This window comes from Aotus nancymaae, unplaced genomic scaffold (genome assembly GCF_030222135.1).
Source record: "Aotus nancymaae isolate 86718 unplaced genomic scaffold, 86718_ANA_hifiasm-v0.15.2.pri h1tg000003l, whole genome shotgun sequence".
In the NCBI taxonomy this organism is placed as follows: Eukaryota; Metazoa; Chordata; class Mammalia; order Primates; family Aotidae; genus Aotus; species Aotus nancymaae.
This window is the reverse complement of record NW_026988414.1, coordinates 59,130,226-59,157,256: the sequence shown is the minus strand read 5'-3', so window position 1 is coordinate 59,157,256 and position 27,031 is coordinate 59,130,226. Positions and strand designations below refer to the sequence as shown.

Below are 27,031 nucleotides of genomic sequence, written 5' to 3'. Positions count from 1 at the left end.
GCAGAACATGGCTGCCTAACAGATGGCACTGAAACCTGCCGCCTCTGGTGAGAGAAAAATCTGCCAAAACCAGGTGTTTTACAGGTTTTCCACTTTTTTTCTTTCTCTTTTCTTTTCTTATTTTATTTTCGGAATTTCTCTGTATGGGTCTATTCCAAAAGTTTCCATAGAAGCACAGGTGTCTAGGAGTTTTCTAAGGAAACAAGACTTTTTTTTAAGCATAGAGATTTTGAAAGCAGCTTTTGGGGACCACCTATACATACCTCATGCTGAGAGTCCTTTAATCAGGTCATTTCTAGGCACAACATGAGCGTAAGTGAAAGTTTAACTGTTCTTATCAGTTCTCATAGGAGAAGTGACTAAACAGATTGCTTCATTGGTGAAAGCTGTGTCAGCAGCCTCAGAATAGTCAGATTATTCCTGTTAGTAATCTTGCATGTATGTTTAGCACACCTTCTTTGCTCTGTTAAATGAAGCTGGCGGTGGTGGGGGTGGGGATCTTCAAACAGAAAGGACCCAGAAATGCATGCTTCTGTTCATGGTAAAAGATGATAGGGAAGCATAAGGCAATTAGTGAAGCCTGCTTCATGCAGTGACAGTTGGGAACACAGGACGATTCTACATCTATTTTAAATCAATGCTGCTTTGGCTCATGGGAAAAGAAAGTATGGGTCTCATGATTCAAAACCCAGTACATCTACTGAGAGTCACATTTCATTAGGAGGAGGAGGTCACTCTTCCTCAACATTTTACACTCCCTCATCTTAGAGAAAGCTATCCTTTCAGCTTCCCATCCATTCCATGCTTCTGAATGGGTGATTTGATTCAGAGACTTTTATGCTCAGTCACCTCTCTTCTTAAGTAGATGTGAGCATGAAAGTCCTAAAATGCAGACTGGGAACTAAACGAGGCAAGTAGGAAAGTTTCTTAGGATTTGAACTTTTTACTAGCAAGTCCTGCATTCAGAGAGTTTTGAGACAGTGATATATAAAATAATAAAGAGCTCAATTACTCATATGCCAACTACTTATTAGTTTCTCAGTGCTATTTTAGTGTCAGGATACAAATGATTCTCAATTTTCCGTCAGGTTTGTCAATAAACTTTTCCTAATTGGAGATTATGGTGAGTCAAGAAGGCATTTTACACACCCAGCTTGCCGTACATCATAGCATATCATAGTTTAGCACAGCCTACAGTAAATAGCCTCAGAACACTTCCATTAGCCTACATTTGGACAAAACCACCTGACAACACAGTACATTGTAGAGTATCATTTGTTTACTCTCTTGATTGCGCGGATGACTGGGAGCCATGGCTAACTGCACTGCTCAGCATTAAAAGAGAGTATCTTGCTGCATGTTACAAGCCCAGGAAAAGATCAAAACTCAAAATTTCAGGGATGGTTTCTAATGAATGCATGTTGATTTTGCACCATTGTTAGGAAAAAAAATTGTTGTCAAATCATCTGTGATTTCTTGGGCATTCACCCACTACAGAAATGTTGTGGGTAGATGCATGTGGTTGGCAAGGTGACATTTTAGCATTCCAGGGTCTCAGCATCACAGAAAATACATCTTTATTGAGAATAACATGACTTAAACCATGCACATCTGGCAATTAGTAAGCATATGGTGATTGTTACTTTCCATTCGCTTCATTTTGAGAGGCAGTATGCTATTGTACAATGAGTTTTAACATATTCCAAGTAGACATGAAACTGGGTTCCAGGGCATGGGGGAGGCTCAGCTCCCCTGCTAGGATGTGTTCTTCCAGGCTCTCAGTCCCTCACTCACCCAAGAATGGGAGAGAGGACCCCACTGGGCACGGTGAGCAATTAAGTAAATATTGGACCCCAAAGAGTTTTGCAGAAAGTGATTTATTAGGCAGGGGGAGAAAAAGGAGAAAGAAATAGACAGGGAGAGAGCAGTTTCCATGATATCGTGGAAGGGGATCCAGAAATGGAGTCCATCCGGATGTGGGAGAAGGGGACTTTTAACCTGGGACTAATTCCCGCCCTATTCAAATTTTCTGTCCTGTGAAAGGAGTTCCTTTAAACTTCTGCTGGAGTGATTGATCTTCGATTATTTTCCTGCCCACACGAAGGTTAAACAAAGACCTCTAGTCTCCAGGATGGAGACGTGGGTGGGGGTATGGTGCTGGGAAGTTCTTGCATTTGAAACTATGTCCCCTTGTGGACCCGGGAAGAGAATACATTCCCTCAGACAGCGATCTGAGTTCTCTGGAGGTACCTCAGGCTGATGCAGAGGAAAGCAAGGGAGATGAGCAAGTGCAACTCTATGCTACTGTCTTCCACATGTCCCTGAGCTCTGACTCTGTTTCTAGTATGAGATTGTATGGGGTGGGTGGGGGGAAGGCTGGAAGGAGGTAGGGAGAGGGAGGAGCGTTTAAGGCCATTAGAAGAGCAGAATAAACATTAGCTTGAATTAAGAAATCTAAATTTTCATTCTGACTTTGTTACTTTCTCATTTTGTGAAATGGGCACATTATTTAACTTTTTGAGTATCAGTGTCCTTAATCTCGAAACAAGAATGATCATAACTACCCTTTGGTTAAAGGGAAGCTTTAATAAAATAACATATGTAAAGGACTTAGAAAATCATCTGGCAGTCAATGGTTTATTTCTTATTTATGAATATATTTTAGAGCATTTATCCATAAATTTATTTTAGAGCCCTTTTCCAGTGACTGTGCTGAGGATTTCATAATTTAATCAAATAGGATTTTCAAATAGAGTTGTATGATCCACTAGTGAGTTGAAAGGAGTAGACAAATAAAGGGAAAATTAGAGACCCAAGATAGGAGTTGGAGTTAGATTTTTAAATGCTAATATACTCCCACAGAAGTCAGGTGAACCATATGAGGCACTGAGTATTATAGACAGCAGATATCACAAATATGCCTTTGTCCTCCAAAGAAAAGTACAGAGTTTTGAAATATTCTGCTTTGTCTTAGCTATAAAAAAATTGTTATGTTGATAACTAATGATTTACCTATCTCCTCCTTTTCCAAAATAGACTTGTAAAAGCTCACTTCCACACTAAAATTAGAGGCTTGGGAAAGAGTGGAAAAAAAATTGATACACTTTTTACATGAAGGAGTTCCTACAGAACCCATGAACATTTATATAGTTCTAGAAAACTGTGCCATCACCTTGCCCAGGGGACCAACAGTAAGAAAGGAGTTGGAGTTAGAGTTAAAATATGGCAGCTCTAACAAGGAAGGGAAAATAGTCATAGTTATTTTATGAAGATACACAATGCACAAGCACACATGTATTTTGGTATGGGGTTAGCTAACTTAACAAAACTTTTCGACATTCTATGGCTCTACCAAAATATAACTCGTTCTCTCTCTGGAAGTAAGTGGATGGGTTCATAGACTCCTTCCATCTTGTTAATCTTAGTCCCCAAAAGATTTTCACGGCTGACTCAGCAATTTTCTGCATTTTAACCAATGAAAGGGGAAAGAACATAAGTTGAAGGTAAAATTTTCCCTTTAAGCAAGTGATATGGAATTTACACACATGACTTCTGCTCACTTTCTTAAAAACGTAGTTACAAGGCCACAGCTGGCTGCTAAGGAAGCTGACAGGTATATCCAGAAAAATTCCATTACTCTCTGGAAGAAGGTTAGAATGGATTTTAGTGGACAACATGCAATCCTCCCTATCCTGACACTATATATATATCCAGCATGATTCTAATTTCATTCTATAGTTAATCTAAAAATTTTGATTTTCCATTCTTAATCATAAGGATAAGAGCTTATATAATGAATGTGATGTTATTGTTTCCATTTGGTTTTTATGTATTGAAACAACTCAAAACACTTTGAAAGCAGGCTGACAAGAAGTCCACTAATTTTGGGGTTAGTAAATATAAGTGGCATGTAATCTTTTTGCCACTACTTCTATTTTTATATTTCAAAATCCCATATATAATTTATGTATTTATTGTTATAAATGTATTATTAATATGGATAAGAATTTCGTAACTTCTGTCCTTAAAGACATTAAGAATTGATATTAACATTAAGGATTAATGTCATCCTTAATGATATTAAGGATTTCTATAGTAAACTAAAAGATTTTTACATGATCATTACTAGGGAATGAGACCAATGTATTTCTAATTGTTTATGGCATTCATTGCCATTATGGAATTGGCACCTTTGGACCTTTGTTTGATATAATTATATTGAGTTATTGGAGAAACATTTATGCACTGAAATATGGCACTAGATATTTCCTTAAGGTGCTGTTACTCTTAGTATTATAAACCCTCACACTTCTCCAAGCATTCAGATACTCTGACCTGTGCCTCCACTTAACATCTATGTTCCCACCTACCCCGTCATTCCACAAACCAGTTCATTTTGCTTTCTGAGATGTGTTTAGCCATCCTGAGTTAGTTATATAAAGCCAATAAGATGCCTAATCTTTAGATTCTGTCTCTATCAATTACATAAACTGGGTTTAGGGTAATATTTTTGCGATCACGTAACATATGCAAAATTTCTTTTCTGCCTATTGTCACTTAAATTTGAACTTTAATTTTTCTACCTTCTCTCTTTGTGAGTCAATTACAAGTTCAAATAAGTCTCAAAAGACAGTACCATAAATTGATGCAGTACCCAATGAAACAATGGACATTTAATTAAAGTATCCTGTATAATATTATCTATCCATAGAAAGTCAGCTAATATACTTTATATAAACATAAATCATTATAATGATCTTCCTAGGCTAATTTGTGCATGTACGTGAGTGCCTACACGTGTGCACACACACACACTCTCTCTCAGTCCTTTACTTTCAGTGGGACTCCAGTGTTTTTCAAAGAGCTCTAAAATTACAGCATTTAAAATTACAAAGATCACAATTAGGAGGACATTGTTCTCTTCCACCTTGCTTAGACACTGAATTGTCACAGTGAAAGCTAATTTTAGGTTTCATTTTCAGCCCCAAGGAAAATAACAGTAGATGTACTGTAACCTTTGTTCTTGCAAATCTGTTCCCCCAAGCCAAGTAATGGGTTGATTCCACTATTCACATCCCGTCATTCATAATTTCCAAGGTGTTATTAGTCATCTGAGCACTAAAAGAAATGCCACAGTTGGAATATTGCAGCAGGGTGTGCAAATTTAGCTTTGACCTACATACAAGTTTTATAAGAAATAATGAGAAAACTATTTTATTGGCCCACAAAAAAATAACCAACAACAGAAACAAGCTTTTATGTGCTGTTGGATTCTAGAGAATTTTTGAAACACAAATATACAAGAAGAACCAGAATAATAAACTGAAAGGAACAAAAAAGCAAAAAATAAATAATTTATCTAGCTAGAGAGACTTAAAAATATAAGGGACTAGAAGAAAATCTTTCAAAGCAGAGATCCTATAAAACCTTAACCATATGCTTTTTTTGTCAAAATTGGATTTGTTATGTCACACCTCCATAACAGACCTGCAGTGCTCGGAAAATAGCTTGTTCAGACTTACTCCATAATGATTTTCTTAGCACTGCTTTTCAATGCATGTTTCCTAACTTGGGAAAACATTATGGGTTGTTATGAAGCTGTTTTTTTCTGGGTCAGTGAGTAGTTTAGTGAAGCAGAAAATATTCTCCAAAATGGAGTGAGGATTCACCTATCACCAGATGGTCAAAATAACTAGCATTTTTATATACAGCATGGCCATATTTCTTTAAATGAGGTGCTATATAGGTGCCTCAATTATTTAATATATCATGGTTTAAATAATGTTATATTTTGGATGTGGGCGACAATGAATTGAAAATGACATTGTTTCAGTATAGGAGCACTGTATGCAAGTAAGATTGTATAATGAACCAGTCTCTACTTCTTTGGTAGAAAAAGATGTAAGTTTCCCAGAATTTCCCCCATATGGATTTAGATCACTATAAGATTCAAGGTTCATTGACAAGAATATATAGGTTTTTTCAAAAAATCTATTTCAGGTGATTACTTTTATTTTTCCAAAATTTTAAATGATTTTATTTGTCTCAATTTGTCTGACTCAACCTGCCGACTGATTCATGAAGACATTGGAAAGTGTTTTCAAAAAGCCTAGTCTCTTTGTGAGGGTAGCACACATGAGACATTTTCATAAAATAATAAAATCTAGAAGAATAAATCATACTGTCCTTGTCACTTGTTAGATGTACCTTTCGGTAAACAATTATTCAAACAATTATCAGGGTGCACTGCTATCAGTAATTATAGTCACTTCACCACCAGAATTAACATTGATCCTGGGCAAATAGCCAAGATATAAATACTGCCAAGTTCAGAATGATCTCTTTTTGATTCCTCTTGATAAGACTCAATTCCTGGCTATTAATAGTTACATGAATAGTGAAGAAATCCTGATCTTAGGCAGTGTTGATTGCTGAAACAGATTCTGGATTATATTGTAATGGCTTCAAATGGCATACTCTCTCAAGGAGGTCACACCTTCTTACAATAATTCCAGCTTGGTTTATAGAAAACTTGCTAGTTTGTGTAAAGTTTCAAAATTCAAAATCCAAAAACTAGCCTACATATTTTCTGGGGTTTACTCCAAAACTCTGCAGATTTGGTTAGGAAGATCTCTCTGCTAGCACATTATTAACAAAATTTTAAATTTTTAGATCATTTTGCTATGGCATATTTTTGATGCATTTAAAATATTAAAGTTTATAATTCTATATATTCATTATGCCATCTCATTTACTATGTCTTTAAATAGGTCTTTACATCAGAAAACACTGTCACAATAATGCTGCATTTGAAAAATACATCACAACTCTATGATTTAAAACAACAACCATTCTGGAAAACGGCTGATTAAACTAGTCAAAAAGTGCCCCTTTGATAACTTTTAAATATTGGTAAAGAATGGATGTGATGAGAATTTTAAATGGCATAATTTAAGACCCCCAAAGGTAGATGCATAAACCACTTCTGTTCAGTTCATACTGATTACAAGATAGAAAGAAAATATCTTGCTATGCAAATCCTAAGATTCAGGCTAGGCTCTCCTTATTCTTCAGTTACAGTTGCAGACATCAGCCTCTGCAACACCCATGTTAGTAATTAAAATATTAAAGCATTTGCTTAACAGTTGGTCAAGAGCCATTCTCCTGATCCCACTCACCGAGCACAGTAAATCCAGGACACCACATTCCCTCCCCTGGGACCCTTCCCCACAACCTTTTCATAACCCAGGTGTCATACCTAGTGTTTCAGGGGCCACAGGACTGTATCAGTCCATAGACAGCATTTATTCTAATCACACAGTACCCCCTGGGCAGTCCTCATTCTACATAAGAAACTGAAAGTGTTTAATATCATTCATCAGTTTGATCAAGAGCAGACCCTTTAAGTTTTTGATGTATTCCAAGTAGAGGTTGAATTCCATTGTTCATGATAGACACTAAAAAGTAGGTTACTTCTTGCTGCTGTCCAGCTCACTTTAACAATTCAACCTTTGGGAGGCAAAGGGAAACAGTAACACTTTTGATATTTGGAGTAATACTAAAAATTATCATAACATTTGCCCCTCAGTATCCTCTAATAAATTTTTTTTCCTTTTTGCCTAAAATATTTTAATTATAGAAAATTAACATATTACTAATATTTAAAAATTAGTGTTTGAAATATCAATAATAGCCAAAATCTGTGTTTAAGCAGAATTAATTTTAAAATCCAATACCTACAGCTTTCTACCTGAGACATAAAATTATACACAAATGTATATGAAAACATAAACCAGAAAAAAAGAAGACGCAGTAATGACAAGAGTGTGACCCTAGCTTTTGCAATACATCATACTAATTAAAATCATGAAATATCAAATTTCAATATTTTCATGATCCTTGCTTAGCAATTTTCTCTTTGGGACAGCATATTTTAAATCATTTAGAAGGAAAAAATGATGTCGTGCTAACGTGAACAGTAACTTCAGAACTGACCACCTAATTATGAGCCTATCATCACAGTGCTCTGAACACAAAGGATTGGAAGGAGAGAGGAAACTGGAAGATCTGGAAGGTGGTTATGCTTTTTAAGGCCTCAAATTCCATGTGATTATCTGACATCTGTGACTGTCACAGGACCCAAAAGGCCTAGACATGAGTTCTCCTCTCACTAGATATTTTCCCACAAAGAAAGGCTTCCTACCTTATAATTGTCCTAGAAGCCAGACATTGTACATCCCAGCTCATCCTCAATCTAATGGGTTTCATCTTCCTGCCAGACACAAAATATACACACAAGCCAATCACGTGCTCCTAAGGAAACCAAAAGTCATCCCACTCTGTTGTCACTACAAATCCTTCCTCTGATAGTGCCTCACTTTGTTCCTGAGTGCAATCCTGTGTAGTTCCACATGTTCTACAGTGTCCAGCTCCCCTGAAATGTGAATATATGGCACAATTTGCCAATTATATCTGTCTAGTGTCATGTGTCATAGGTTCAGCCATTTTGAACTATTTAAGGTAGAGTGTTTCTCCTTCACCAATAGGCTGAGTAAGTGTGAATCAGAATAGGGTAAATAGACTGAAGTGATTGCTGTTTCAGGAGGAAATACCACAATTTAGAAGAAGCAGGGGCCATTAACTATGAAATTCCCGTCCATTTTATGTTAGATACTATGCTTAAGGTCTGTGAGCTTTGCCAAGGCCTACAAAAACATTTGGAAAATGTTAGCTCCAAATGCAAAAACAAAAATGTGAAATGAAACTTAATAAAAGATGGATTAAATCTCTGTAATATATAATAACTAAAGTCTTTAGTAGTTACATGTCAATTAAGTTTAATGTGAAATGTGGGTATATTTCAGTGTGTTTATGATATGGGGATGAATAGTAACAGTAAAATTTCCCTAGGAAATAAAATTATTCAGAACTGGGAAAACTGACTTAACAAGTAAATATTAGTTCACAGAAATTCAGAAAATAAAAACTAGAAATGAGCTGAGCAAAAAATGACTTGCACAAAGTAAGAGAAAAAAGGAAAAGCCGCAGTAAGAAGAGAGGGTCCAGTAAAAGACAAAATACATTACTGTAGACATGCAGAGAATTATTTTCCAGAGGGCTAAGGAAGGGTCATTTTGCCTGCTGGAGAATGCCTAGTTATATTTAATAAGAGAAAACACTAAGAAAAAGAAAACATACATTCTCTCATATCTAGTGTACTCTTGGGTGAGAAAATAGTGAGATCCCCACACTGTGGTCAGAATCTTTGTAACATCTATTCAGGTCTTCCACCCAACAACCTATTTCAAAACAACAAAACTGAACTAAACTAATATAACAGCATAATGACATAGAGCACTGTTTATAGGGCTATTAATCCAGCTTCTTTCAAACCATTTCAACTGAGAGTAAACAAATAGTAAATGAACAGTACCAGAATGAACACCACAAACCAAAACTCTCAGCATGTTTTTCCAACTAATATAACTCAAATGGAATAATAATAAATAAGTATTTTTTGTGCAGAGAGAAAGATGGTAGCAGTCAACACTAGGAGTCTGAGTGAATGTACATAATATGGCATCAGCTTTTTGTTATAGATTTACCTTCACTTATTTTCTCATCCTTTGAAACTAATCTTCATTGCTAATGTATATATTTTTTCTTCCTCTGCTTGTCATTGCTCTTTCTTGTTTTAAATAGTGATTGTCTTTTCCATGAACTGACTAAACATATTATGACCCATATAAAATAATCAATGTATTATACATACACTGTCATCAACGGTGTTATTATATTCATCAAGCTGGAATATAATGCAAAGAAATTACCTGTAACATTTATTTTAAAATTCACACAAAAATTTGTAGCTCTTGTAATATTATTTCTCCTAACTATTTAATTTGAAAAAAAATTCAATTATTTACTTAAATAGTAGGATTATATTAAGGATTGAAAACAACTACAATTAACAGTTTAATAAAGAATTTTTAATTTAAACATGGTGAATATTAGAGAAAAAAATCTGTTTTCTGAGAGGTTTTTTTATAAACAAAACTTCTAAAGGGCTCTCTCCTATATGTTTAATGTAGACTTTTTGTTTCAGTAATGAAAACTGTGCTAAAGAGAAATGGTGCATTTTTTGGAAAGTTAGAGCAATAAAAGGTTTAAGTCACCAAAAGGTTGACTGCTGACTTTAATTTAGTCTCATCTATTTAAATGGTTGCATTATAGCTGACAACATTTTGTGACATATACTGAGTGTAATGATTCATTTATTTTTTCTGCTCTAGTAACTGCATCATAAATTATCATTAATGTCTACCTAAAACTCAGTAAGAAATCATCCTTGGCATATTAATCTATACTCTATTAATAGACACATTTCAATGTCCAGTATAAATTTTCTGCTTTCATTTTCATAATGCGCACACAGGAGAAGAACGTTCACAAGATTCTAGTACCCTTTCTAATATATACAATATTTAACCATTTAAGTGCTTGAAATTATAAAAGAGCTTTAGGTTCATTGTTTGTCTATAAACACAGAGTACTAATATTTCTGTTATGTGATAATTTGAACCAATTTAATTTTTAACTTTATATTCTTGGTATTGACATAATTTTAAAATTGTGTATTATAATAAATATGTCTGAATGACTAAGATAAGGGGCAGATGTGTAACTAATTCTGAAAGTATTAAAACATACTATAAAAATGTTGTTTTTTTTTTTTTTTTTTTTTTTTTTTTTTTTTTTTTTTTTTGAGACGGAGTTTCGCTCTCGTTACCCAGGCTGGAGTGCAATGGCGCGATCTCGGCTCACCGCAACCTCCGCCTCCTGGGTTCAGGCAATTCTCCTGCCTCAGCTTCCTGAGTAGCTGGGATTACAGGCACGCGCCACCATGCCCAGCTAATTTTTTTGTATTAGTAGAGACGGGGTTTCACCATGTTGACCAGGATGGTCTCGATCTCTTGACCTCGTGATCCACCCGCCTCGGCCTCCCAAAGTGCTGGGATTACAAAAAATGTTGTAATTTTTAAAGTGGGGAACAAGTACAGGAAAAGACAGGCAGATAAACCAAGAAAGAGAGAAAGAACAAAAGATCCTGAAAACAAATCTTGTTAATGTAAGAATTAAAACTATGAGAAAGGGTAGCATTTCAAATTATTATAGAAAATGTACACTTAAATGTAAGTAAAAATAAAAATACCCAAGGAAATACAATGGGCATCTACAAAATCTTTGGGTGGGACTGGTAGACTTTATTTTAAAAAAGAGTTTTAGACATAAAAATTTTACATTCTCATCAGGCAATGGTCAACATTTTAATATTTAAAGAGGTTTTAATAAAATGAATATATCAATATAATTGATAAAACAATTTACAAAAGAAAAAATGTAAATAATGAATGTGATGAGGGTTCAAACTCATTTGTAATTTAAGTAAAACTAAAAAAAGTAATGTGCCTCCTTTTTCATTACTGATTTGGCAAAATGGAAGAAGAAAAGGAAAAAGGAAAGGAAGAGGAGAAAGAAAGAGGTAGGGAGACAAAGGAAGAACAGGAACACTGAGGGATAGAAGGTAGAAAAGAATATATGATGGAAAGAAAGGAGAGAAAAAAGGAAAATTCTTATCCATGATTAGGCAATGTATTAAAAAAATTGACAATTTCATACAATGTTAAGAGCGGCAAAAACTGACACCAGATATCTGCTGCAAAATTTTTTAGTATGTACAGCTCATAAGTGTGTATATATATCAGCTTTCTAGGAATTTGTACTAGACAAATCAAGGTTTGCATAAATATTTACTGCAAGATGATACAGCATTGTGTTTACGGAAAAAAAGTTGCAAGCAATCTAAATGACTGATTCAAGAAGTTCATTTAGAAAATTATAACATGTACATATGAGTGGCAATTTCTAAAAATAATGCTGTTAAAAAGTAATGAACGATGATTAAGATACATTATTTACTGGGAAAAACATAGTAATAATACTAATATAGCTTACAAAATAATTGCATATTTCATTTGATAGTATACATTATATATTATTTATATGAAATTGCTAATAGTGGTGTCTAGTACATTCATTCAGTTGTAACAAAATATAATAAACTCAATGGTTTAAAAAAAATAGAAATTTATTTCTCAGAGTTCGGGAGTCTGAGAAATCTAAGACCAAGAGGCTGACAAATCTTAAATCTGGTTAGGGCCCCTTTCTAGTACATAGATGGCCATCTTTTTACTGTAACGTCACATGGAAGAAGCGACAAAGAAAGTATACGGAGCCTCAGCCCCTGTTTTATAAGGATGCTAATCATGAGGGTTCTGTCTGCATGGCTTAATTACCTCCCCCAAACCCCACATCCTAATGCCATCACTTGGGGTTAGGATATCAATTTATGAATTCTGTGGGGACATAAACATTCAGAGCGTAGCAAGTTGTTATAATGGAATGGGATATTCTGGTTTGTTTTTCTACACTTTACTTGTATGTTTTTTTTTTTAAATAAGGTATTCACTACTGAAGTTTTAGGCAAGAAAATTGCCTTGTGGGTTTTGATAATTTGTTGACAGAGAGGTTGTAAGTATACTTTTCATGTTTAAATGTTTTTCTATTAGCTAATAATTTTTCTATACAAATAGCCTATTCTTATTTTTATATCTCAAAATTTCTAAACATTGAAATGTGATATTCTCTCTAGGTATCTGCCACTAGAGGTGTAACCAGAAGTAAAAATATATGTTTCCTACTAAAAAAGGCATTTTACAGCTAATAATAATAGTGAATATTTATAAAGGACATATATATATTTATTTATACTATACACTAATCAAAGTATTTTATATTTGTTTTCAATAGTTTATATGACTATTTTTTCAGTCAATATGATTTTTTATTGCTATTTATTATAAAATTATAACTGCTCTTTCAGGAAAAAATATTGATTTTCCAAATGTTATAAAGTTACACTCAAGAGTAGAATAACTTTTTAAAAATAAGTTAAACGGTAAGGCTAGCACTCAAAATACTATGAGCATACCCTCAATACCGTCAATAATTAATTAGAGCTACATTTAAAAAATAAGACCAAAGAAGAAACACTAGCTAAAGAAAACAGAGGTTACACTATATACTGATCCATGTCCCCTTTCCTTACTAGTTGTTCCCACTCTAAAATTAGTATCTCTAAAATGAGTATTTTACAATTTGACAAAGTTTTTCATTTTCCTCAGGACCCCTATGCACTTCCAACTGCCAAGATTTTTACAATTGTTTCCTCTGCCACTTAGATTCAATGGCCTCTTTTCATTAAATTTTGCCCAAAGCAAATAACTGTATACTTTCTTCTTTTAACTTTGGATGATATTAAATCGAAGCTTATAAAGAAAATGACTGACATGTCACATCCTTGGTTCATAATAGATGTGAACAACAGCCATTTCTGAAATCTGAATGAAGCATGACAAGTCACTAGTTCTAATGGGTTAGCCTAACTTTCATTCAATACTGTCAAATGATCAGGATTCTACTAAATCCCAAAGAAGACTTGCCAAGTAATTTAATTTTCATTTTCTTACCATCCTCTATCCCAATAGGATTTACACATTCTTCTCAAAGAGCAGTTAGTAAATATTTCAGTATCAAAGGCCTTTTTGAAAAAAGAATTTAAAAATGTGGAAACCATCACCATAAAAAATATACTGCATCACTGAGAAATAGGCTAGGATAAAACAAAATCTAGAACTTAAAAAAGATAGAAGATTGTTTCCCTTTCATGTAATAATTTGGAGATAGGCAGTCTAGGGGTACCTTGCCATTCTTATGAGCCAGTTTTATCTTATGGCTTACTGCGCAAGGCTTCCATTTCCAAGGCTGCTCATCATATCAGGAAGAGCTGGAGCTCTTGTCATTTTGTGTATATTCTAGCCAGCAGGAAAGAAGAAAGGATTGAAAAAGAATATTTCCCTATTCTTTTAAAGGCACATCACAGAGATTTCTTCTTACTTCTATTCAAGTCTCATTGGCTGGAACTTAATTGTGTGACCGCATCTATTGCAAGAAAGGCTGGGAAAAAACATCTAAGGTAGAGTGGTAGGATAGACTTTAAAAGACTGCCAGCAGATGCTGCCACATGCACTTCACACATTGTTACATATCTTTGCACTCAAAATCAAGTCGTTTATGAAGCCCTCCCCATGAAGCCTGTGCCAAAAATCCCTGTTACACAGATCCAACAATAAGAACCCCTACTCACAAAATAAAAATTCTTATGGTCTAGGATGCCAGGCTTATGACTTGATAGTCCTCTTGGGCCACCCTTTATAATACAGACTCTACCAGAAGCTCTTTCGTAGTTACAAATTATCTGTAGCTAATTCATTTTTATTCTTTTTGACTTCATCCTGTGTGGCACAAACTTCAGCCTCACTAAAACATTCTCATTTCTAGTAGAATACAGGGTATGTTTCACATATACCTGCCATCAATTCCTCTAGGTCATTACCTGGTGATTGCAACCTTTTTTCTCCTAGTTTAGTGTTTTGTTTTGATGTATTCTTGCAGAAATCACAATTTCAAGCCTCTGACATGAAAAGCTTATTTGAAGGGACATTTTAACTGTCTTTGTAGCAGATGACTTTTTAGGGGGTTCAGGGATTTGATGGCTGATCTAGGAAAAAGATATGACCACAAGGTTGCTTTGACCAGTTTTCAGGTAGGGGAATTGAAGAGGTTATGGTGTGGTGGTTTGGGGGTGTAGGGGAGGTGGGGGTGTTGCTACCCTCATGGGGTAGAGAGCAAGGAAACTCTCAGAGGAGTAGTGGATAAAGAAAGGGCTGAGATGTCTAGGTGATGTGGCTTAGAAGGATGGTAGGAAGTCTCTGGACCAGAGAAGCTATAACTGCTAAGCCCTATCTTATCATTAGGTAATAGCTGTCATGTGAGGCTTTATGGAGTGTGCAAGACAAGCAGACTGAATGATTAAAAATGTGCTTGTTTGGGCCATATTTAAAATAATCTGATGTGTAAAAATTTGAGTTTGGAGCCAGTAGGCTTTTGAGCTAAGGGAGTCTCAGCCTGCAGTGAAGAAATAACCTAGGGGCCAAGGTACAGAAGCTATCTGTGGCTCATTTATACTCTTAACTGGAAAAAAAAAAAAGCACAGCACAACTTATAAATTTATAAAAGGAGAGAAGACTTTATGTCTTATAAAAGGTTACAACCTTTAAGGTGACTGCCATCCTGCAAGCTGGGAAAGGTGCCTTCTTACAAAGACCAAAGACAGGCACTGCAAAGTAGTGGGGGTTGGGGTAGAAGCTTTACGCTGAAAAGGTTGGCTAAACACACACTTTCAACAGGTCACAAGAGGAGCATATCACAGAGATTTCTTCTTACTTCCATACTCATGAAGATGGTCCTAACACATGCGTATTGAATAAACACATGTGTTACAGACAACCCATGTTCCTTTTTGGGTGGAGACTTAACATTTAAATGCATTACAGTTAGGCCTTATACGTCAAAAGTTTTTCTCAGGACTCAAAGGCATATGAAATATGCAACTTCTGTAAACAGGCCAGAATCAGTCCTTGGTGGAGGGTCCTTCTTGACAGGAGAAAGTTATTGAAATCAGTCTCTTGTCCAATTATAGCTGTAGTTATGGCTGGTGAAAAAGGGGCTGGAGTTCAGTGTTTGGCAGTAGATGACCTGAAAATCATTTTAATATTACTTAACATGCTTATCTGGAGGCCAGTGCTTGTTTAGCCTAGAGAAAAAGAAAAGCTTTATAGCATAGTTACGACGTAGTTTTTTTTTTAAGTGTACCCATGTCAGACTAAACCCTGCCTGACATGGCCTTTGGTCTTGCTTGTAATTGGGTATCTGATTGAAACAGAGTCTGTTCTGTTGGTCTTATGATCCCTAGGTTAACATTAATGCTGGTCAATTGTGTGTAAACCATGAAAGGTGTGCCATATAACAAAGCATGTCCTGACCTCCCATCCTTTCACCAACTCAGTTTTGTTTTTTTTTCCTGAGGTCCCTTTCGCCACAAGGAACTTAGTTTTAAGTTCCCTACCACATGGTAGGGGGCGGGATAGGGGTTAAGATTTTAGTTTTAGTTTACAATACAATACTTTTCAATCTCGAATTAGACACTGCCTTTACAGCTGAGAACTGCCCTTTCCCCTGGGGAGCAGTTAATGAACTCAGTCTCCAAGTGTCCAAAAGGAAGAGAGTTCTTCAGAGTCCTCAGGCTATTTATGCCAATTGGTGTTCTGAGTGAAAATGAGGAGACTACTGATGAGTAAGGGGCTGATGCAATGGCCTTATGTACCACGCAGTTCAGGCTGGAACCCAGAGGCAAAAGGGCTGGCAGGTGCTGCAGCTCCCCAGTTTCTGAATATCCCATAGAGTCATATGGGTGGAAAGGGCATGATTACGTGCATTATCGTTTTGTACTCCAGGAAAAGAACTTTGCCCCCTGCTACATTCTCTTTATACAGTTGCTCTGACAGAGCATGTAGAAAGAAAAGTCATATCAGCAGGCTGCAATCTATTCTCTCCTTACTAGGGAATGCTTCAAAAAAAAAAAAAAAAAAAAGATGCCTGATGAATGTTAAATGTAGTATCAAATTCACTATACTAAACAATGGCATCTGATAAACCTACAATGTAAGGATGAATTTCAAGAGAAGTTGATTAAACGCTGAAAGGTTTGAAGATAAGGTGTTTCACCTGCATTTCTGAACCATTTCTGAAACCCATGAAATGAATGCTAAAGCTGACCATCAAGACCTGAGAAGGAACAAAATGGTATGATAAAGATAAGATTGGTAAGCCTGCAACAGGACACCTACATTACAGTGAATTAAATGACATGGGAAGCTTGCATATATATCCAGAGTGATAATAATGTACTTATCTGCTTTTGGAAAATGCTGCTATTTATTTTCTTTGAGATTTATAGAATATCTTTTCCCTGAGCTTCACAGGGTATTCTAATAATTTAGTTACCCATATTGAGTACACAATTATATAATTATTTTTAAATGTTTTCTTCCTTTAAGGACAATAGTATGTTTATTCTGCCACAATCTATTTGCTGATTCTGAATTTAGATGCATTATTTTGCAAATGTAGGCAGCTATATAGGATTTAAATTATACCTTGATTTCCTTTATCTGGAGATGTAAAGCCTTGTACAGCCTCAAAGACTCACAGGGGCCAGAATTTCTTAGAAATAATGAACAGGGAATGAAATAGTTATTCTGAAAGAAACATATAGATATATTTCTGATAATTTCCTGAGAAGAAAAGAACACACTCTCACTTTTCTGCACATTCAAGAGAAGTTCTGTTAGTGTTTTGATCTCCTGTTTTACAGCAGGCCAAAATAGAAGTCTTACAGTAATAAGTAGACCTAGGTGCAATGTAATAAGAACCAGAAACATAAAGTATAGCTTACAGGTATCAGCACTGGTTGGCATTAAATAATATATATTTAAGTTTGCATAGATATTCATTTCAAATGTCATTGCTATGCTGCCAGTAACTTTCCAAGTGCTGAAATATTGTCCTAAATTCATTCTGACATTTTCTGTTTTCCATATATCTTATTCATGTACATACATCACTTATTTAAAAATAAGACTATTTTTAAATACATAGAAATAGAAATACCATTCATCAGAAATAATTTTTGGCTAAGTCTTTATGCCAAAAAATAAAATGACTTCAATTATTTAGATAATCCTCCAACCTTATTTTAATACATATTGCCTCAGTAAATGCTAACATAGTATTCCACACACTAGCCTGTGTGCTCTTTGATGCCAGGGAGCATGTCCTCTTAATCTTCCCCATCCAAGCACTTAATATAGTGCCTGGCCTCTAGTAGTATTCAATAAACATGGTATCACATGTAAGAGTGGAAAAAATATATGATTAATGCTAACCCCAAAGGAACAGGGATATACTTCTGTGCTGTTTACACAGAACAGAGCCTGGCAAAATAAATATTTCTTAAATGAATGAATGAAGTTGCATTAATTAAGTGTATATTCTGAAGTTAATTTTTAATTTCTAAGTACTTTGGTTTTAGAATTTTTTTAAATATCCTTATAGCCATGATTAACAGTTGCAGTTTTCAATAAATACAATTTACTAGAAAAAGCTAAGAGGTACCTGCTCACATCAATTTAAAGACTCTGTATTACATAAGTCCTTAATACATTCTATCATGGGTAAAAAAAATTACAGACTCCAGATTCATTGCCAGAGCAATCCCCCACTTGCTATGACAACTGGGGAGGAGTTGGTGAGAATATAGAATCCAAAAGTGTTAAATAAATGATACTCCAGACAGAAATAGTATGCAATTAGTCTAATATTGTCCACCTATAGCACAATGTTAGTAATTAAAGTTGCAGTGGTCTACTGTATTGACACATAACCCTGACTTAACAGAAATTTTATCTGGAATTCCAGTCACTCTAGTACTGAATTATAAGTGATACAGCTATTCTCTCATCATTGTGTATAAATTGTGTATTGAAATGAAAGCATTTCCCAGGCGTTTTGCATAGTGTTGACCTTCTTCATGTTAGAAAGAAAATTATCAAAACACATATGCAAACCAATAATGTTTCTATTGAGCCAGATTAAGAAAAGCCAATAGTGGACAAAATTACTAAAAATAATGAGCAATGTCTTTTAAAATATTTCTGGTTTTGCTTTATTTTCCCTGTCTTTAATTATCAGGTAACAAAGTATTAGCTGCGTTTATTTTCCAGTCTATATTTAGCTACAAATCCTTTAATAAAATCTTTACAATTTTGTGCACAGAAAAGCAAATCTCAGAAACATTTTTCCCCTTTCTACATATACCTAGTCTGGCTTCCTATGTCATTAATGGTGCTGAAACTAGTATGTGAGTATAATTTCAGCCACTTCGCCTAAGAAGTAAGCTTTTGGAAGAGCATGCACTCATTAATTCATTTATTTGCTCTAAATTAATAGCCAATGATATTCCAGACATTATGCTAGGTGATGATGTTAAAGTGATGAGCAGTAATAGAACAGAGCTTTGTGATAGCAGTTGTGATGAGTATCACAGCAGTAACTATCCTTGCTTCTGTGGACATAGGTACAGGAATTGACCTGACAGAGAATACTGCCTTAAGAAAAGACAAAAAAGATCATAGAGCTGAGAGATAATATAAGCATAAAGGTGGTAGGAGAAACATTTTGGGTAGAGGAAAGAGAGAGGAAAAATCCCCATTACAGAAGGAATATGTCACTGCCAAAAAAATGGAGGGAGATCAGTGTAGCTGGAGCACAGAGAATGCAGGAAAAGGGCAAGACTGTGGGCTGCTCTCAGGATTCATTTTTCTTTCTTTTTGCTCACAAAGTAAATCTTATTTTTCGGTTATTCTTGGTGTTAATGTTGGTAACCATTAATGTCGGTAACCAGTCAGTTCCATTGAGTGGAACTGGTCAATGAAATGTGATTATATATAACCTGTGCTATTTCCTCCTCAAAGATTTTAAGTAGAGGTTGTAGTCTTTCAGGATATCATTCTCCTTGATGACAAGACTTTAGGACTGATAGATCTACAAGAGAAAATGAAATCTGCATCTCCAAATTAATGAATAGGAAAGAAGGCTAGCTAATCAGAATGCCTGCTTTGAGCTGTTATAAGTGAGAAATATATTTCTGTGATGTTTGATACCATATATATTTTTGTGTTTATTTGTTATTTTAATTTAGCCCAATATAACTAGTATGGGAATGTGTAAAGTAAGATATTGCTCTGAAAAAAACTTAAATATATGGTACTGAGGAGCAATCAATGACATATTTCACCAGAAAGCTAGAGATCTCATGTTATGCAGTGGCAATATATATGTTAAAATACCGTCTAACATTTTAGGAAAACAGGCTATGTGCCTTTTGAGCCTCTAATTTTAGGAAAGCTATTGGAAAGAAACAAATTTTAGTGTCTTCTTTTGGCTTCTTGATGCTTATAAAACAAGGTATTAAAAGAAAGAGATGAACTCAAGCAAGGAATTTCTGGCCTTCAAAGGGAAATAAAGAAAAATAGAAAGTCCAGAAATTTGGAGGCTCACAAGATTTGACTGCTTTTGAGAATTCCAAAGAGTAGGAAATAAGACTAGGAGTTTAAGCAGCAATGTCCCATTAAAATTTCTCAGTTTTACAAAGGAACTCACCTCTGTGACAAATAGAAAAGGATATAGCCTTGTCAGCCATGCCTATTATTTTATATAGCCTCAAGGTAGCCATCAATAAATTCAGGGAGAGAGGAGAGACATCAGGGAAGGGAGCAAGGAAATAAAACAGGGTTAAGAACTAGGCCCAGAAAGAAATTTGAGAGTCCTAGAGATGGCTGAAATCAAATGAACCAGATATCTGAAATGTTTTTGGGAAAGTTTATTGGAAAAATAAAGGTCTAGAACATCATTTGATCGTTTGAGCTATACAATAATCTTTGAACCTCAAGCAGTGTTTGAGCAAGATATAGGATACAAAGATGTAAGCCCTTAAATTGGGCACACTCTTGATTTTCAACTTGTGTGCTCATGGTAGAAACAAGGATGAATCTCTGAGAAACTGGTGCCTTTCACAGAGCACATTCTATATGTAGTCAAGGAAATCCTTTCCCTGCTATAGCTGAAAGTCTTCACAATGCCTGCTGAAGAGGTTTATATCATTGGTATAGACAAGTGACTGCTGTGTATTTCATATGGTTAATGTGTTTATTTTCAATATTTCTGTCTCTGCTCTTGTATTATAAATTGGTACTCTGGGTTGTGGAGGGCAGACACAAACAACTTGTATTTGATTGACTATACCTACCTAGACTGAGGAAACATAACCTAATTGAATAGACAGAATCCTGCTTCTTCAAGGTATCTTCAACTTTGAAGTAGATGCAAGCATTCTGTACACATTGCATGTGATTTGGCATTGTTGCTTTTTAGGAGGTGATAAATGCGTTTATATTTGAGAAGAAAATTAAATATTATATTTGGTGACCAGAGGACAACAAAAACTGACCAACATATCACTTTTGCAGAGGATTTCTGTGCTTACCAAAAATTCATATCTTCCTTTTTTTAGCTGCATTTAAAACTTTCTTTGCACTTACATGTGCCCATATGACTAGGTTCTTTTTTTCTTATAAAAGTTGAATATTTTATATTTCTTATTAATTTTTTAAAAATTTATTGATTATGCTTTAAGTTCTGGGGTACATGTGCAGATCATGCAGGTTTGTTACATAGGTATACATGTGCCATGGTGGTGGTTTGCTGCATCCATAGCCCCATCATCTACATTAGGTATTTCTCCTAATGCTATCCCTCCCAATCTCCCCACCCCCTGCTATTCCTCCTCTAGTCCCCCACCCCTCAGGCCCTGGTGTGTGATATTCCCCTCTCTGTGTCCAAGTGTTCTCATTGTTCAACATCCACTTATGAGTGAGAACATGTGGTGTTTAGTTTTCTGTTCTTGTGTCAGTTTGCTGAGAATGATGGTTTGCAGTTTCATCCATGTCCCTGCAAAGGACATGAACTCATCCTTTTTTATGGCTGCATAGTATTCCATGGTGTATATGTTCCACATTTTCTTTATCCAGTCTGTCGTTGATGGGCATTTGGGTTTGTTCGAAGTCTTTGCTATTGTGAACAGTGCTGCAATAAACATACATGGGCATGTGCCTTTATAATAGAAAGATTTATAATTCTTAGGGTATATACCCTGTAATGGGATTGCTAGGCCAAATGGTATTTATATTTCTACATCTTTGAGGAATTACCAGTGTTTTCCAAAATGGTTGAATTAATTTATACTCCTACCAACAGTGTAAAAGTATCCCTATTTCTCTACATCCATTCCAGTATCTGTTGTCTCCTGATTTTTTAATGATCGCTATTCTAACTGGCATGAGATGCTATATCGAGGTGGTTTTGTTGACTAGGTTCTTAATGAAAGGTGAACAGGAGTAATATGTGCCTTTCATAGACTAAGGTTTTTATAAAACAGATGTGTCTCCTTCTATGCAGGTATGTTCCTTACAAAGCTAGATAAAGCTCTCAACAAGGTCTTTAGGAAAACAAAGTCACAAGAAGAAAAAGAGCAAGAGTCTCTGAGTCATTGCATCCGCTTGGGGAAAAACCACTCTCTGATGAAGAATACTCACCTTGGTGAGTTGAATAAATGAAAATTAATGTCTAATAAAATCAAACCATTATATATTTTAGTCGATTTTTCCATAGACATGATAGCTTATGCTATTATAACTAATAAAGAGGACACAGTAATACACAAAGATGGAACTAAAAAGGAAAAAGACCAAGGGGGCCTTATAAATTAAAGTGACGGTATTTCCCCATTTGCCTGGCAGAGTCTGAATTTAAGTTCAAAGTCCAACAGTTTCATCCAGTCTAACTTTATCCCAGATTTTTCATTTTTAATGAAGTATTATTAATAACCTCTGATGAGTTTGGAAACTTCTACTTTGTACATCCAGCATCTGCCATGTATTAGTGGTAAGAAGCACAGACAGCAGAGTATTCCACTAATATCTATTTATTTAAACCTGAAAGAGTTTAAATAAATAAGCGTGAAGTCTTTGCCAGATTTTTTCAACATGTAATATTATAGAGTCCTCCTTTTACAGACACCACAAAGGGTGTTCACTTGTAAAATAAAGTATGCTCATTCACAAGCAGCTTGGGAAAACTTCCTAAATCTTCTCTCTTTGGGTAAAGTCTTGAACACTGCTTCTCAAACCTGGCATTTAGTATATGAGGCATTTTCATGACAGCCTGTGCCATCAGCCTGTGAAATGCCTGAAACTGCCAAGCAGCCAGTTGGGAAAATCAATGAGGACTATGGGAAATGTATACATTTGCAAACATGTAATATGTGTTGAAAAAAGAAGGTAAGCAGCCCTGCTCAGATTCATATTAAAACTGATCTGAATATTCTTGCTACAGTGGTTTTGTTATTTATTTTTTAGTATAAGCCTATAATTATTTCTTAATTGTTTTGTTTGATAACACTATCTTTCTTTTGTTAAACCCTTTTAGCAGCGATGCGCTTAAAAATTTCATGATTATAAAAAACAATAAGAACTGAATTTGTGTTACTGACATAAAATGTGGTTCCAACTTTCCCATTCACCATGGGGGTTGTGCTGATATCACTGGACACAAAGAAACCAAAAAAGGCAAATTGGTTCAGACGGCATCAGTAGCAATTCTAAACGTTAGCTATCTAGAGATGATTGCACCTGAAGATTGTGATTTAACACATGCTGCAGTAGAAGGTGTATTTATGCGTCAAAGTACAAATTTCATTTAGATCGTGATTATTCATACAAATGGATATTGCACATCTTTAATTTCAAGAAAAGCTGTTAATATGTTAACTCTATTAGCAAAACTAAAAAATTAAACAGTAATATGAGGCTAATTTTATATAATTTCATCACGTACTTTGAATAGAATTCATTAATTGGATTTCTTCATCCAAAATATGGAAATACAGTAAAACATTCAAAAGTTTTTTCATTCAAAAGTGAATCCATCTGACATTGTTATGATTGCTATTTAAATTCAATTTTAAAGTTAAACTTTGAAGATAAAACAACAATACAATTTTAGATAAAGTACATGTCTTTTTTTTTTTTTTTGAGACGGAGTTTCGCTTGTTACCCATGCTGGAGTGCAATGGCGCGATCTCGGCTCACTGCAACCTCCGCCTCCTAGGTTCAGGCAATTCTCCTGCCTCAGCCTCCTGAGTAGCTGGGATTACAGGCACGCGCCACCATGCCAGCTAGTTTTTTGTATTAGTAGAGACGGGGTTTCACCATGTTGACCAGGATGGTCTCGATCTCTTGACCTCGTGATCCACCTGCCTCGGCCTCCCAAAGTGCTGGGATTACAGGCTTGAGCCACCGCGCCCGGCCGATAAAGTACATGTCTTGCTCACACACTGCTTGGGGCCAAGAATTGTTTTATACCTCAAACAAATAATGTTCTAGACTTTTGTTTATTTCCAGCAAAATTCTGCAAAAGCAATTTAGGCAGATGATCCTTTTGATTTCAGTCATCTCCACGTACTAACAATTAACTCTTCTTAAAGTCCTTTTCTATCTGAGATAGTGGGAGGCTCTTCAATCCAAAGTAATAGAATCTAGCACTCCCAAAGATTAGTTGTAACCTGCCATCACCCATAGACTGGAGATGTAATAGGCATCACCACTGCCTAGAAAATGGAAGCAGCTCTCATAGGTTTGCCCAAGGACTAGCAAGCAGCACACCTCCTCCTCCTTCATTATGCCTAAGCTTTCTCTGAGGCCAGGCTATCATCTTAAGGAAAAGGAAGAGAAGGAAGACAAAAACAAGGAATATGTGAAGTATTTATGGGTAAATATCAAATTACATTTAAGTAGCAATTTTAAAGTTATTTTACATCTGTGCAAATGTGAACTTCAAAGCCATGTGAGAAATTCATAGAATATGAGCTACGAAATTATTTCATATTGAGTAGAGTGGGTTACATTATCAATGCAAGCACATCATTCCATATCTCTCTATAATAAAGGTCACCACACACCAACTCCTGCATAATCTCTGACCCTGTTGGGTAAACCTTTATATTTCCCACAGAGAACACTTAATTTCAATCTATGAAAGATGACTTTTTTCCAGTTCAGTATACTAAAATATTACTTCCAGGCTTTTCTGATTACCTTGAACTGTACTCTGCATAAATTGATTGCTTTTCTATAGGTCATTGTTTACACCAATACCACGGAGCCTGAATTCAGGCTACACATTAGCAACTGGAGTTAACCATCCTCATATGCAACACTGTACATTGGGTTCTCAAAATGTAGCAAGAATGGTTAGCCAGTCAATACACAGATTATTCCAGTTGCTCACGCCAAAAGTCTCAGAATCATTGTTTACTTTCCAGCTAGGTTAACAATCAAACCCATCTCAAATCCTGACAGCTCTATCTTTAAATATATTTACATCCCAACCAATTCTAGAGTTCCTATCCTCGTCTAAATCACAAGTTAGTTTTCACTTGCACTATGTTATTAGCAAGCATTCCAACTTGTGCTGTAACTCAGATCAGATTCTTCATTTGATTTTCAGCAAGCTCAGCCCTTCAAATATAAGAGGTAAGAGTCTCTTTGGGAGATACAAAGAAACTTTCAAGTCATTATGCTTTGCTTGAGCTACAAATTCAAATCCCTGAGCTCATTCTTTTCTTTAACCACTTTGTCCAGCAACATTAAGAGCAACCAGTCAATCTCATTATATTCATTAGTTTTCCAAAAATGTTTGAAAATACCATATACATGGTTACCTGGCTCCTGCTTCTTATAAGTGTTTTTGCATATCTCTGTGGCCAAATCACATATGGATTACTACTATTCTCTTCAGTATTGAAGAAAGAGCTATTAACATCTTTAAATTTAAACAGGTTAAAGTCAATTCCAGAAATTCCGGAACCAGTTCAGAAAACTCATCCTTAAAATTCTGTTTTTCACTCTCAGTATTAAAATCTATATTAGTTAGAATTTTCTAGGAAAACATAACCAACATAACCAATAGCATATTTACATTATAAACAAATTTATAGTGAGGAATTAGTTAGCTCATGCAGTTATGGAGGCTGAAAAGTCCCAAGATTTTCAGCTGGCAAGCTGGGAACCCAAGAAAGCTGGCATTATAGTTCTAGTCTAAGTCTGAAGGCTGGAGAATCAGGAGAATCTTGGAGAAACAGGAGTTGATAATGCAAGCTCCAGTCCAAGTCCAAGTTCAAAGGCAGGAAAAGACTACTGTTTCAGCTTGATACCAGTCAGGCAGAGAGAGTAAATTCTCCCTCACTCAGCTTTTTTGTTCTAATCAGACCTTCAAAACACTGGATGACACATTAGAAGGACAATTTGCTTTACTGAATCTACTGATTCAAATAATCATCTCATCCAGAAACACCCTCATAGACATATTCAGAATAATGTTTAACCAAATATCTGGGCACACCATAGCCCAATCATGTTGACACATAAAATTAACTATCACAATCATATACAACATGAATCCCTGATGATCACTTCTTGATTTTCACCACATCACTTTTTCCTATGCCATTTCCTTGCTGTTCCTCAGGTACGTAAGATATATTACCACCTCAGGGCCTTTGGATTTACTCTTTCCTGCAGCTATAATATTCTGCCCTCAAATATACACATGGCTTGCTCCATTACTTAATTTTGGTATCTGTTGTAAGATTAACCCCTCAAAAAGAACTTCTCTTATCATCCTAAAATATAGTAATAACTTGCACTAATTGCTTACAGTGCTTGATTTTAAACCTGGCACTTACCACTATGCCACCTTATTTATTGGTTTGTTTAATATTAGTCTCTTCCCATTAGAAAGTAGCTCTATGATAGCAAGAACAGAGATTAGTTTTTAGAGTTCACTGAAGTATTATTTGCTCTTACAATTCCTGACACAGGGGAGGATCTAAGTTAAAATACGTGGATGGATGGATGGATGGATGGATGGATGGATGGAAGGAAGGAGGGAGGGAGGGAAGGAAGGGACCTCATTTGTTTTTCTAACCGTTGAGTTAGAAATATACCTTTGAGTTTATTCTCCTTTATTCTATAAGCAGAAAAGTTAAATTTCAGGCCCATAAAATCCAATTTATTCCGTTTTGGTTTTAGAGCATTTGAGGTACTAATATCTCAGTCACAGATCTATAATCTCAATATCAGGGAATAATTAGGATTTTTCCCTCTCCCTCTTTAATTCTTATTTCTCTGTCATAGATCTCTCCTGACAAATTGCTGCAGAGAGAGAAAGCATAGACTGATAGAGAGGAGAAACAAGAATGGTGAGATAACGAAGGTTCACACATGGTTCTATCATCCCCAGATGGTTTTCTTCAATGCAACCATACTATTCTGAT

General features: G+C 35.4%; 1 long non-coding RNA gene across 1 annotated transcript; it reads left to right on the top strand.

Annotated features, from left to right (window-relative positions):
* Nucleotides 1-27,031, top strand: LOC135275082 (uncharacterized). The gene is made up of 3 exons (XR_010342794.1): nucleotides 1-47; nucleotides 22,096-22,236; nucleotides 26,892-27,031. It is a non-coding gene; the product is annotated as an uncharacterized LOC135275082 (long non-coding RNA).